This window comes from Oxyura jamaicensis, chromosome 11 (assembly GCF_011077185.1).
Source record: "Oxyura jamaicensis isolate SHBP4307 breed ruddy duck chromosome 11, BPBGC_Ojam_1.0, whole genome shotgun sequence".
Lineage (NCBI taxonomy): Eukaryota > Metazoa > Chordata > Aves > Anseriformes > Anatidae > Oxyura > Oxyura jamaicensis.
The window spans coordinates 12,752,920-12,768,665 of NC_048903.1; the positions used below are offsets into that span (position 1 = coordinate 12,752,920).

The 15,746-nt window shown below is 36.0% G+C and overlaps 1 long non-coding RNA gene across 1 annotated transcript in view; it reads right to left on the reverse strand.

The window, feature by feature from the left end:
- LOC118172786 overlaps nucleotides 1-15,746 on the reverse strand; it is a 31,497-nt gene that overhangs the window by 11,094 nt on the left and 4,657 nt on the right. Inside the window, exons 3-8 of the long non-coding RNA XR_004753858.1 lie at nucleotides 13,221-13,326; nucleotides 12,080-12,144; nucleotides 11,349-11,400; nucleotides 10,105-10,212; nucleotides 7,468-7,510; nucleotides 6,934-7,030 (exon numbers count right to left, since the gene is read on the reverse strand). This is a non-coding gene — a long non-coding RNA (uncharacterized LOC118172786). The remainder of the gene's footprint in view (nucleotides 1-6,933; nucleotides 7,031-7,467; nucleotides 7,511-10,104; nucleotides 10,213-11,348; nucleotides 11,401-12,079; nucleotides 12,145-13,220; nucleotides 13,327-15,746) is intronic.

Below are 15,746 nucleotides of genomic sequence, written 5' to 3' on the forward strand. Positions count from 1 at the left end.
GCTGTCTCTTTATTTATAACCTTGTCATTTAAACATTTGGCAGCCTTTCAGCTGCTCCATATGTTCACTGTATTAAGCTTTACCATAGAAGGAACTAAGAAGCAAAATCGAAAGCTGATATTGTATGGTTTAAAAGCCTGGCAGTAAAAATAATAATCAAGGAAAAAATTCAGTAACAGCCATTCTGTGGTACCTCTGCTGCTTCACAGGGCATGTAATGAAACAACGTCATCCTTAAACATTGCTAGCAGACTGTCTTCAGACAAGACGACTTAGGACATTTACATTGCAGCTGCTGTTACCCTTGTGCTTAACATAAATAGAAAAACTTGATACAGAAGGTGACATGAAAAGAAGACAAAAGTAGAATTTAGAATTTGGGAAAATTCTACACTATTTGAAGAGGGATAGTGTAAAACAGCAAAGCAAAAAACTATTCTGGAATAAAGTTTGGAAATTAATAGCAAGGGCTCTTCCACAATCTAATGTTATAATTTACAGTTATTAGGGTATTATAGCATGTCTAGAGACAAACTAAATTTAACAAATTCACATCATAGATATACTTTTAAGTATACTTTCATAAACATTCATCTAAATGATGTATCAGCATCTGTCTGCAGATGGGGTACTTCTACTCCCCGAAGTGCACTCTCTAGGCAGAATTCACAGCACACATCTTGCTAAGAAGACAAATAACATGAAAAAAACTACTTCTTAGGCTGAAGCATAATATCCTGTCCTTCACATTGGTATCAACAAGGTTTTGCAGGTTTAGAGGTTAGTGGATGTTACTTAGCAGTTGAATTTTATCTTTGTGTTTGTACTTTGAGATGCAAAATATTTATCATCAGATAATCCTACTTTTTCAGTACTGCAATAATTCCTTTTAAAACCTACACCAACTATGGGAAAGAGGCAGCTGTAACAGCTCGTGCTTCCTTTGGAGAAACTGAGACTGGAGCATGATCCTAGTGCTACACAGATAGATGTTTTTTCTACAGTGAATTTGATTGCAGGGTGGGTGGAAAGGAGCTATAACTAATAAAATGAAAATCCGAATTCTGAAAATACTGAACTCAATAATTTTCCTCACTTTGAACTCCTCAAATTGTTTCCCATTATTTCCCATTACTAGCCACAGTGTATGCAAGTGGCTGAAATACCGAGTTGACCTACCATCCTGTACAGAAGTTAATCAAATTCTTATTTTCTCCTTAATATCCAGTAATTTACCATTTAATTTCCCTCTTACTTGTGTGACTTGATGTGCCTTTCCTCTGCACAGATTGTCCTACGTTACTTCACTGAAAGCAGATTCTGTGTACCAACGCACGGAGCATGGGAAAAAAACAGGATGAGCTCAAGATCTGCATTTGGTCACAGGGCCACGATCTCGTTGTGATCACAGAGACGTGGTAGGACAGCTCACATGACTGGAATGCTGTCATGGAGGGCTATGTCCTCTTTAGGAAAGACAGGATAGGGAAGCGAGGGGGTGGGGTTGCCTTTTATATGAGGGAGCAATTAGAGTGTACCCAGCTCCACCTGGGGGAGGGAGAAGGACAAGTGGAGAGCTTGTGGGTGAGAATTAAGGGGTGGGTATGGGGGACACTGTTGTTGGGGTGTACTACAGGGCCATAAACTAGATGGCAATGATGGAACCATGCAGAGAAATCAAGCTGACAGTGGACATAGGCATGGAACTGGGCGAGCCCGTGGTTTGGCACCCCGGACTGGAAACGTTACGGATGGAAGGCATCCTGTCTGGGCAGTCCTGGGCAAGGACTGGCTTAGCTTTCTGCCCAAAACCGAGGAGTCCATGGAGGTGGATCCACCACAAGACGTGGAGGAACTGATGGAAGTGGATCCACCTCGGCCTGGACAGACCTGGGACTACTGTGGCGCATCTTTGCTCTCTGCTATCCAAGCACAAAAACAGCGTCGCAGGAATGCCTGGACAGCCCCCTACTCGTCGTCATGCAGGCTCCATCCCAAGCATTAGCTTGGAGCTCCCAAACACCATAGACATCCCACAGGCTTACCTGCAAGACATCCTGGCAATAAACCACTCTGTTGCCAATACTTAGGGGTTATGTGAGTGCTTCTTTCCCATCTCCCAGCTGTTGTGCCACAGGTGGCATCCCTTCTGCACAGAGCCTCGAGGAAGAGCACAAGAGAGGACCCAGCTTCCTTCAGGCTGCTGCGCTGGGGTGACAGGAGGAGTCCGCAAGGGCCACCATGCACCTCTAACATTTGTGCAAATAGTAGACTGAGCTGAAAATAGGAGTGTGTAGGCGATTTATAGGTGGCTAATAAGGTAACTGAATAAGTTTCCTAAGACTCTCTATGGTCATATTCAGAAAATATCCCCAAAAAACAAACAATAAACCATGTCCTACTGATCATAATAAATTCTTGAAGCTTAATATTCATAATGGTGTCCGGTGAAACAATACAACTTCTGGCATACTGCAAAATTCTGCAAGATCAGACATCTCAAAATGGCTACCTAGCTCTTCTAAATGATTCAAATTCCAGTTGTCTTGTCATCTACTGCTTTTCAATGTTATTTTTCTTGTGTGAGATGTTTAGTTGTCCTTCACTATAAATTCTTTTGGCTCTTGTGTCAGTTTGTTAAGTGGAGTGATATTTTGTGAGAAACTTCTAAATTATTGTCTTAAATGAATTACATGCAAGAAAAATAAAATAATATTAAAATGTAATAATAATAACTGAAGGTTCATTTTCAACTCTTCCCAGTGGAATTCATCTGGTCTCTATTAACCAGAGCATTCATAATGTTGTTGACATTTACACATATTTTTGCAGTGTGATTATGGGATAGTATTTTATGAACACACTATATTTATTGAGAAAATCATCACCATCATCTCTTGATCAGGAAATAAATCAGGCAGAAGTGCAGCATGGGAAAAAAATCTGATTTACTACTTATGTTAAAGCTTCATACCACATTTGCAGCCTTTTCTGTTAATGAATATAAAAAAGAAAATCTACCACCCTCTATTAAGTTATCTTTAGGTAAATATCACTACAAGACTTTATTATGTGATGTGCTATGAATCACCTTTGATCACAGCAAGCGAATAGGTATCCGTACATGTGGATATGATCCATTACTTCAAAGGAAATACTTAAAAATTAAAACAAATCAAATCTATCCCAACTTAAATCAGTGGAGCAACAGACGGAGCAGAACCGACAGATTACAAACATTATTAATACTTATGCATGATTCATTTTGCTTTGGCATGCCAAAACAGTTTGGATTAAATAGTTGTTTTAAATACTTGTATCTTCAACATTCAAAGTAACTTGTCAATGAAACATGAAATTTGTCAGAACTTTCATTATCTCTATGCTAAAAAAATCATAAATAAATACACCTCCTCAATGTTAAATGTTTATCAGTCTTGCTTTTTTGAGAGAGACTGATTGGATGGTACATTAATAATGAAAGGTAGATCATATAATCAGAATCTGAGTAAAAAATGCTTAATTCATGAGACAAATACACAAAACAGTTCAAGTAATTAATAGAAATTGAATGTCTTATCACATTATCGCCATGAATCACTGTCTTTTTAGCTGGATACAGGAAATATTTAAGAGATTAAACACAAAATAATTCATGAGTTTATACTTTTTATGAAGGCATAAGAATGTGATTGTACTTTCAAACTGTCTGACATTTGTTATATGCAATTAACACAAACACTTTCCAAAAGCTGCTGGTTTTCAAACCAATGTCCTATTTTTTCATTTCAAAAAAAAACAACATTCAGCTGCATCAGGGCCAAATTTTATATATATTCTTTTGTTTAGCTTATATGTTGACAAATTTGTATTTAATTTGTAAAACAAGTCAAATCCAAAGATGAATTCAACAGTTGCCCAAATTTTATTAGAGAACTTCGTGTGTGTGATGGTTACTGGTTGAGATATTTAACAAAAGTGAGTAGGAATTCAATTGTTATTGTGAAAGAATAAACTACATAGCACTGAGAAGCTTTCATCATGCTTTTTGCAATAAAATTCCATCTATAAAATCAATTTACAGGGCATGATTTTGGTCATGGAAGTACTGTGAGTGAGACAGAACATATAAATATCAAATTAAGATGCAAAGTGTGATTTCCTTTTCCCTGATACTATCTGATATCTTAAAATACTAGAGAAGTGTCATCTACATAAAAATATTCGTATCTCTAAAATATCAGAAGTAAAGCAACAAATTGTACCAGCCACGCTCAGTTCTAGACTGAGAGAAGCACAATAGCTTTCTACTTCTGTTCATGTAAATTACTCTCTTGTAGTAGGTGAACTCAAGCTAGTGAAATAAGCTGATTCTGACCACAAGGACCACTGTAGTGTCATAACTCCCCTCCACCCCCCATTTAATCGCCTGATAGTCAAAAACAATGCTACCATATGATATGCTACCATAGAAAGCCATGCATATATGAGAAGTGATATATGCATATGAATGTGACACATTTGGGGAGTTTCATATCATCTGTGCATGTCTGTAGATGGCCTGCAGACATGCACTGTTCACAGACTACACTTCCCCTTTTACAGCTTCATTCTTCTTCCCCAAGAAGTTTTTGTTTTTTTTTTTTCCTTTTTTTTTTTTTAACATCTTCCGAACATACATGCCTAATTTTATAAGTAAAATCTGGAAATTTAGCATCTGATCCTCAGTCTACATTCTGAAAACTTTCAAATCCAATTATGTCAGCTCGCTGCTTACCTGTCTTCAAATATACCAGTACAAATATTACACTTGCTTATTTGAAAGGTATGTCAAGATTTCCCAGGTTTGATTATACACCTCCCATGACAGCTGTCCTTTCCAGTAAGATACACAAAAACTACTCTCAGGTGATGCTGTTTTATTGCCTGAGATCACTTTTAGCACTGATTAACAAAAACAAACAAACAAAAAAACAGCCAACAAACAAAATCAACAAAAACAAACAAAAACAAACAAAACCCACAAAAACCTATAACAAATCAAATACTCTTAAACTCAATTTAGTCCCTCTGCTAACATACTTGGATTTAATTACTGATTACAGGAACTAATACATCCATCCTATCATTGTGAAATATGACAATGAGATTAAAAAGGGAAAAACTACCTGGATTTGCTTTCAAAAGTTCTAGTGACACAGTCAATATTTGATTTGCAATAGAAATAGACATTGAAAAATGCATACCTTCATTAAAAGAAAATTGTAAGCTTAACATGCTATATACATCTATTTAGAAACAGCAAAACTCTCTACATTGACAGAACAGCAGATGACTTTATATGACTCTATGCAACTAATGTTAATTAAATAATTGTTAAATTGTTAAATAAATGTTAAAAAGTGTGTAAGACTTTCCCACTATGCAATCTGGGCAGTTATAGCTTTTCCTTTGAGTTACATACTTACTAGCAAGGAATTGCAAATAGAAATGGTTAGAATGGGGAGGCAATAGTTCATAACTGATCTAACATCGCAGCTTTGCCTTTTGTTAACAGTCAAAGATCCATGGTCTTCCTGCTCAATTGTGCTATAAAACATTTGCTAAATATCTGCAAATCTTATACAAAAGAACTTTTATATATACAGAGTTTGAAACTGATACAGCTAAATGAGTGACACAAAATTTGTTGAGTGCAAATCATTATTGTCCATAAACAGCAGAATGAGAAATACCTACTACCATACCCAGGACCTAAATGGTTAATAAACATGGTTTTTTGTTCGTTTGTTTTGCTTTGCTTTTGTTTTATTTTAAGAACATTTGCCTAAAAAAAAACTTTGAAAAAGCATTTGATAGGGTGGTGTGGGATTACTGTTGTTGTTTTGTGTGTGTGTGTGTGTGTGTGTTTGTTTTGTTTTGTTTTTTCCCTACAGTACTTGAAGCAAGTACTGTATTCATTCACAAATCAAAAGGTGAGGGCCACACTCTGATCTGAACTCAGGCTCAAAATATTCCTGGATATTCATACTGTCATAATTGTTACCACAGGCAAAGTAAGACAGATGATTAGTCATTATTTTTTCATGATTCTTCCACCAGTGCTTGCAGTCAGCCTATACAAATTAGGTAATTCTCCTCTAACCATCTCCCCTTCCTCAAACTGGGGTTTCACAACAATGGTACCTTAGCATCTACCTTGAAATTAATCTTATTTCTTATTTCCTGTACTGTTGCTTGAAGATAATTTAAATTGCCTCATAACCACAGGCTCTTATATATAATCAATATCTACTAACAGCATGGATTATCAATCAAAGAGGGTTGACGTATTTTTATTTGACCTTTATGAGCAAAACCTCTTAGTGATGACACTAGTATTTAACATCAGCATATTGTTCCAAAACTATTCATCTTTGGAGAAACTATGAGACCACCACAATCAATGGCAAAAAAGGACAGCTTTCATCCTTGAAGTGTGGATTCAAGACCAGACAATACAAGGCTGCAACACTTGCAGTTTTGTAACTACACAAACTACATTTACATTTTAACCTACCAAATACGTTGTCATCCATGCATTATTAACGATCATTCATTTTTGACTGACCCTCGTGCCTAAGTCTTCCATAGGCAACTTTTTTTTTTTTTCATAAAACAGAGAAATTAGACTAAACTAATCTCATGAAGCAGAGCCCAAATGACTTCAGTGCATTTCCTGGAGACTCATGCAACATTTATACACCTTCCACACTATGTTCACCAAAAGAAAAAATGTATAGATATCCAATAACAGAATTCAACCATGTTTTACAATCTTCACATATGAAAAAAGTTGTCTCTGCCTTTTATAAACACAAGAACTAAATTGTAAAGTATCTAATTCTGCAATGGAAGTAGAAGAATTTCTCTAAGGAAGCCATGTTCACCTACCTTAAAATGATGCAATTTCAACATATAAGTATCTTGCAAATTTAGGGCTTAACAGTTTCTCAAATAACATGCATCTGAGTGGTTGGGGCACATTGCTCTGCAAACATACAGAATAAAGAACAAATGTTTGCTTTTCCATGTATAAAAATTATAATAGCTAGGCTTTTATTTTACTTGATTACTTAATTAGAACTTACATCAGCTGTTAAACCATTATGTATGGGTTGACAGAGTTCCCTTGTTTATTTGTTATGATATTACACATCTAAACAACCTCTTACAGCTAAAGATATATTACCTTGAATTATATTTAACAGCTTAGTATTACGCAATACATTATATCTTACCATATGTAAGGGACAATGTCTACATTCTATTGAAGTTTGTTCTTTAATTTTCATAATGCTACAGGGTATAAGCTAATGAACTACAACCTTTGCTCTTTGCTGCTCTCAAAGCTGACAGGAATATGAACATGCAGGGTAAACATTTTTTTACTTGAAGTGCATGAATGAAATCTAAGCCTTAGCTTACTACTCCGTGTGGTAAGCTGAGTCTTACTCTGAAGACCTGTGAACTGAAAAAGAATAAAATAATTAAATTCATGGAAGAATCATTCAATGAAAATTGGCTAAATCATGCAAATCCACAACCTCACTATGCCCAGTATTACAATGATTCATACGCTGTGCAAGCTTACTAGGATGAAAATTTAATATATTTCACTTAGGGAGTATAACTGGAATCACTCTTTCCCTGTATCAGTTTGACCCAAACAGGTTTAGTAGGTTCTCAGTTCTCTAAGAAATTTTGTCCCCATAGGGAGCTTTCCTGATTACAAACAGTTAATTCCACCCACTTCATGTCTTTCATTGGAAGAGCCAAAATGTCAATAAGTCTGTACCGCAACAGAGCAATTAATATTTCTGTGATAATGACATACCCAGTTGTTTGCACAGAGCTTTTTGCAAAGCATGAAACACCTGACAGATTTTAGCAGTAAACACTATGACTATGAATACTCTGAATTGCAACAGATGGGAGAGAAAAGGTTAAGCTGAGGCAATTCAAATCTCCTTTGATTCCTCACACCCATCTGCAAATGGCGAGTGCTGTGGCAAGGAGGAAAGCATGGTCTGCTGAACCTGCACCAGGTCCAGCTCGCTCTGCTTAGGAAGACATTTGCAGCAGTTATTCATTGGCTGCTACCCTGTGGACTGAGCAACAGACTCCATCAAGCTCATTGGCACACAGCGCAAATATTCATCATTTGGCCAAGGTACAATTTATTAAAACATATCAATTAAATTACCTGATGTCCAATATGATGTGAATTTTACAGCAATATCTCATATTATGCTACGAGTTCTCTTTATTTCCACATTGAAAATATCAAGGTAATCACAGGAAGAAAAATAACCAACCATATAAACAAATATTATCTTTTACAACCACAAATAGATTGCATCCCTAAAGCTGAATTACTGTGCATCTTATTCTGCATTATTTTGTGCAATTACTTCTTTGATTACCAGTGTGATAATGCTGAGATGAGTTTTCAACCTTTCAGAATTAGACCTTTATATACAAATATGTTTTGGAGAATAGCAAATGATTTAATAGTGCATACATAATAGTAGCAGTAAAAATTGTAGCAGTCCTATAATTGAGCTAATGGAGAATCTGATGGGAAGACAAGATAACAAAGGAGAAACGATGCAGTAAAAATTGCTTCGCTTTGAATCCAAATGGTAAAAGTAGCTTGAGAAGCCTAGGATTTCATGTGCAGCTAGTTTCCAAAATGAAATATTCTAATATAATAAAAAGACATTAAGTAACACATGACTAAAAAGAAATGAAAAAAGACAGGAATATTCCACCTATACTGTCATTCTTTAAAATTACAGCTATTGGGAGGCTTTCACGATTTTGGAAAACTTGCTAGAGAACTTGTTCTTCTCCACATAAGAAAAGTGTCTTAAAGGGCATGAAATTCTTCATCTAGTGAGAGTAATTGGAAAGGTTCTTGAGCATGCAAAAAATATAAAATAAAGATGCCTGATTAGAGATGACAAATTGGATGCCAGATAGCAGTAATGAAAGCTACTGTAGATAATGTGCAGCAGAAAAACTGTCTCTTGTGTGTTTTTCATATTAAAATGTAAAAACTCCTCCTTTCATTACTTCTCTTAACATTTCCAATTGTCTTTATTATTTTGTTTCTTTTATGCAGTGGATTAAAGTTTTATGGGACTGGGGGCAAATCTTTCTGTCCTTTTATAAATAATGCCACTAGTTTGAAGAGAGAAAAAAGCAAACGAACAGACTGGCCATTACATAAGCTGACTTTGAATATTCCTTCATTGTACTTCTGCTGAATAGTCTGAAGATAGTTTTTGCTATCGCCAAACCTTTTGGAGGTTTGACTTCAATTTGCAAATCTTTTAATTGTTGAAAAAATAGTAATCTGTTTGTTTGGAGGGGCATGGAACAACAGAGGGAATGAGAGGTGTTTGCCAGGGATGGTGTTAATATAAATGGTCTGTAGTCAAACCATTCATCTACATCTTTGATAACATGATCTTCTCTTAAATATAAGGAATAAAATTTTGTGCACGTATGCAATGATGCTTGTATTTGAGCTACAGTTTTCTGTACCATTATGTGAGCATACAGATTAGGTGCTGTTCTGCTCCCACTGCTGTGAGGAGAGTGCAGCACTGCTCTGCAGGCAGCCACGGACTGCTCAGCTGTGTAGCTGCTGCCCAAGGAGCTCTGTCTGGGACCTCTAATCAAACTTGGGGCTCCTCAAACTCTTTCAGGGTGCACATGTCCTATGCACTGGTCACCTTTATGCAAGGATGCTCAGTGGTTGCTGGTTTAGACAGGTACCATAGGCTTCAGTTCCCCTATCTGCTTCCCCAGTTCTAGGACAATGTGCAGTTACAGCTATGTGTGAGGACAGCAAACGTGCTTTTGGTTTAATACTTTTCTACACTTATGTAACAAGAATTAACATACGGTGCAAGTTGTTCCAGTGACTTCAGGTCCTGTATGGCATAAAAATGTCAAAAGGCACTTTCTCTTGAAAGTTAAGCAATAACATTACTCTGTCACCAGGTTCAGCTTGGCAAATGTGCTGTGCTTTTTCAGAGCTGCTCTGTAACGTACCTGCAGGCAGAACAGCCACCAGTCCATGTGCAGTTTCACTTGTGGTTACAAATGCAGCGGGGGCCTTCAGTACAGGGCGGCCATCGTCTTCCACCGGGGGACTTGTCACTGAGCACGACAAAATAACGGTGTGTGAACACAATAGCATCTGACATGGCTTCAGCTTTAAATAAATGGATTGTTTTGATAACAGCAGGTAGAAGTAAGAAATTACCCATGAAACACTGCTAAACACTGCTGCTGCCTGAAGGTTGAAGTGCTGTGTGCAATGGGTATTAGTTTGCCAGAAGCACCCCTCGTTAAACACCACAGAAATTATTGGAATGCTTTTGAAATCACACTGAGGATCTAAACAAGTGAAAACATTCCATAAACCTTCCACCCACATATGTCAATTCAAATGCTTGACTTTTCTTCAGGTACTTATTTAAATAGGCATGAAAAAGAAAGGTACACAGCTCCATTCTAATATCACTCAAAATGAACGTATTGTTGGAATTTTAGAAGTAAAGAACTCATTCTGCCTTTATGCTAATCTTATTGAAAGGCTAAAAAGTCATTTTATGGTAACTTATTATCATTGAGGTGAAATTTTGCAGTCCAAAGAGGCTAAGATTATATTGTTGACTATTTTTCATAAATTCAAGTGAAGACTTACAGACATGGACTTCATGTGCTGGTACATGTTATACCTGTTATACCACAAGATAACTTCATTCTACTATTCATGGACCAAAAATAATACTGAAGTGCTGGGTGGAGTGACACATCTCGTTATGTCACCCATGCTCAGTAGGATGGGAGCAAACTAATGAAAATCAAGTAGATAAAAATTATATAAGATGTAAAGGAAAAAAGCAGATTTTTTTTTTTCCTCTTTTCGTTTCCTTAACCCTCCTCTGAGAAAATCCCCATCATATGGCATGCTGTGCACAACAAGCAGCACTTCAGTCCATCTTGACCGCAGCTGTGGAGATCTGGCACATAGGTGTTTGTATCTGCTGGATAAGCAGTCACGTATCTTTTGTAAAGATTGTCCTCCACTGCTTCGTAGTGAAGTGTTTTCATGCCTACCGGCACAAACAACCAAAATAAATCCTCTTCAAAGAGGATCAGTGATAGCAGCAGACGCAACACTGGCATGTCCATTCCCCAGATGAAGCAATAAGAAAGTCTGCATTCCGTATAGGAATCAGAGACAGCTTGTTTGGACTGGTTTGGTCTGAGCTATAGAAACACAGTACCTGCAAATACATCAAGCAAGGGATTCCCAGAGCTCCTGGTGCAGAGGAGAGGCTGAGGAGAGAAACGCTTTTTAGATAGCTTTGTCACAATTGCTTTCCTCAAAAAATCATGTGCCTCAAAACATTGCCTTGATGCAGGTGTATTGTCTGACAAGATGTTCATTAGAAATGAAGCCTTTCCTACTTAAACAATTTTGAAAATTGCAGTAAAAAGCTGTCTAGAGCTACAGCAATTGCAGTAGCCGTTTCTGCTTGCATTGTTCAAGCTCTTTTAGAGGTAAGGGGCATCCTTTAAAGCAGTTCAGAATTTAGGCATGTCCATTACCAGTTCACAGGTGACACCTGAGCATCTGAAAAGCACCCTAATCCCACCGCAAGTGTTTTGAAGTCCTGCTGCCAATGATGGATATGGAAACGCTACTGATACTGCTAACAGGGTCTCATGACACTTGCAGGTTGTTAGTTAAACCCCATCAAGAGAATAAAAACCTGGGTAAATATCTCTATGTGACTGAATGATTTTTAAATATATATATTTTATATTAGGATGCTTTGCTTTAATTACATTATTTCAAAATGCATCAACAAATTGGACAGTATTTTGCATGTTAGCACTGTATAGGTACAGAGTATAAAATCTATTGTATCTTCTTTATTTATGCACAATTCCAAAGAACAGGAATGCCTCACAGCCTTACTTTGATTTAATACCTTGAAACAAGGGAACTGACCAATAACATTCAATAACTTAAATGGCCGTGAGTCACCGAGAGACATCAGGTTGAGATTTTCTGGTCTAGTACACACAAATCAATTGTTTTTTTTCCAATATACTCAGATAATAAATAAAATGTCCAGGAATAGTATTTCAAGACTGGAAGAAAATTTATACCTTTTCATGAAAAATATTCACTACAGAAAGCATTCAGTAGTCAAAGAATATCCTGGGATATAAAATTTTTCTCCACAAATAAACTGTCTTATTTTGTTCTCAGAATGATTCACAGCATTTTTTAATAACTAAGTATTTGATCATAATTGGGATGCATTGTCTTTCCTGCCTGATGTGAAAATTGTTATTAATCTGAATCAATAATACCCAGAACCCTAAAGTGGGACACCTAAGTTCATGAGAGTTTTTCAAGATTAACGTTTCAGTGTACGGACCATTTACACTGGTTGCCTTTACATCTGCCTGCAAACATAGTGATGTTTAGAAACATCTGAGGTTTTGAAAAAATACTTATGTTTGCTAAGAACTAGAACCCCACACTGAAAATACAGGCATCATATTGTGAAGCCATTTAAAACATTATTTCTACAGCTTCACAACAGTGACCCTAACTTTACTAACAGTGTAGCAATTGGAAAATGTACAAAGGGCATAATGAACACAACACTACAAGCAAGTAAAGCAGATAGTTTTGCATATATTCTTTTTATTTTTAATAGCTTAAAAAATATTAAGACAGAAGAGCTCGTATATGTGTTCATTATTTTAACTTGTAGAAAAAAAAATCTTTAATTTTTTAAAAATGTAATTATTAATCATTACTAGTAATTAATCTGCAGAAAGACAAGGTAAAATTTTTGAGCAAAATAATAAATAAACAAAGCAAGCATTTATTCTATGTGTTACTGCCATAAAGGATATAATTATAATGTTTACTTTGGCTTCAATGCCCATTAATTCAGGTAAACAACATTGTCTACTTTGGTTTAGGTTTTTGACACCTCTGTCTTCTCTTTCAGAAATAAGTATTATATAATTACAAAATTTAAATTGTTTTTACTGATAGTACATGTCCCTGTGGTATACCATAATATAATACTCTCTTTATCATTTAATTCACCTGAATTAGAATGACTTACTGTTTTTAAAGTAAAAATGCTTGAATGCCTGTGGTACCATGAAGTTGCATCCACAATTTCTCATGAAGATGTCAGAAGGACATGTCTCCACTAAAAACAAAAGAGCCTGCGGGGAAATAAAAGGGAATAGAACTGAATTTCACACTAAGCTGTACTTGCTTTTTTTGTTATTCCCCTCCATATTCAGAGGTGACCATATAACCTTGCTATTAGATTGATCTCTGTCATTTGTTGTATGTTTAAAATCTTTGGAATTGTGATACAGAATTACTGCACAGATGCTGGGCTGAGATGGAGGTTAATAAAAAAAGAAAACACTGCCCGAAAACAGATGTTTGGATTTTGAAGCACAAATATAGCTGACTCTCAGCAGATAAGCCCAGATTTCACCAAGTCTAAGGGATAAGAGACCAACATTCCTCCTTTAATCTGATTTGGTATACTCATCAGTATTCAGATAAGATAAAAGCATAAAAGATCAAGGTCCATTCTTTTGAACAATTAATCAGTGGCTTTTTATTTTCTCCTAAAATACTTGGAGCATCTCTGTATCTAATAGAAGGCAAATCTCATCTATAAGAGGGATTCTAGGATTTACTAACAATTGCTTGTTTAAAAAATAAAGTGGTTGACAACAGTTATGTATAGAGTTGAGTTTTAATGGCTTTTCATGAAAATTCTACCAACTAATTAAATTCTACAAGAAAAATATAAATCTCCACAGTTTGGAAGAATACATGGCTAATAGGCACGAATTGGCTATAACTACCAAGATAAACCAGAAGTCTAGTTTCAAGTAGCTACTACATTTCCAGGATAAAAGAGAAAACTCACCTGAAAAAGTAAATAATTAAAATTATAATTAATATACATTGTGCTCATGTTCTTATCAGTCTCTTTCACGTAGAGTATTTTTCTGGCTAGCTACTGCAAAAATGCAATTAATAGCAATTATGTGATATGCAAGAGAGCAACTTATGATGTAAATACTAACAAGTTTTCCAGATCATCAACAGTGAGCTTAAAAAGAAATAAAAACAACCTTATGGCACCATCCAAAATGCACACAATTCTGTCAAAATAGACTGAGATTTGGGCAATGCACTGGAAAACCAACTCACTGTGGGGGCATAGGCAATGGTTTGTTCATGGCATGCAAGATAATTGAAACAAAAGTAAGTTCCTAAAACACAATATGAGTACATTAAACTAGGTTTCAGCCAATGAAGGAGGAGGAGCTGATTTCTCTTTTGCTCATTTTCAAGCAGCACCTTAACAGATGTATTTTTAATTTTCAACAATTTCCATGTAATTTGCAAAATTATTATACAGAAGAGTATTTGACATGTAATACACAATTTGTGACACCAATAAATATAAAGACTATTAATTAAATGTCTACTTGCTAAGTGAATGATTAGGAATTGTATTTCTACACTTCCAGCAATGTTCAAAAACTAGAGGACACTAAGTTAAGCAGAAGTGGGATCAAGTGCTACATTACCAGTGTTATTATGCAGTTTGCCAATACTCCAAAAAACAAGGAAACAAGGTTAATTAATCACTTAGGGTAATCTATGCAAGTAGCACCAATACCACCATTGGTATATGCATAGGTGCATGTTCTAGAATAATTACAGTAAGATGGAACACGCTCCTTACAGCACAGATTGTTAGAGACTGATAAAAATAATACCACATCTTCAGTGTTCTCTTTACTACACTGCTGTGTTATGGGAAGCAAACAGCAGGATTTTATGGATGGCTGTATTAATACATTATTGATACATTCCATAAGCTACAAGAAAAATAAGGATGCTCTGAAATCCAGTCAAGAATGAATTTGGTCGGTTTATTCCAATAATTACTGTTCCTCAACTTTTGTGCCATCTGTGCATACTGCACAGGAAAACCAACATCAATTAATAAAGTGACTGCTGGAGTAGAGGCTATAATGGTTTCTAGCTGCTGGGGATCCCCCCCAGTGAGGGCTCCTGGGCAGATGACTGCTCTGTGTTTGCTTTTCCTTGGGTTGCAGTGCTGATGTCTTTCTTGTGAGGGTCTATAGAGAAACACAAGGTGAAATCATCTGTTATTTTGCTAAATAAACGAGAAGCAAATCCACTGACATTGGTACGGGGCTAATGTAAAAGGAGTGAGAAAACAGGAGTATCCACCCTCATCTGTGCTCTGCTTTGCCTGAGATCACCAACCTAAAAGCTTGCCAGTAGGCTTTTAAATAAGTATTTTGCCACTTCACTGATGTCTTGATCTACTTTCTACATTTATATGGGTGCTTCCTGTCAACATAAGATCCTGACAGAAAAGGTTGGACTCTTATATCACACTCCAAACACCAAAGAAAGTCAACCTCTAGAAATATCAGGGTTTCAGGAGCCCACAAATGTTTACCCACTTAAATTCCTATATAAAATGGAAAAGGAAATGTATAGATAATGTTCAGTTCTGAAAAATAAAATAAAATAAAATAAAATAAAATAAAATAAAATAAAATAAAATAAAATA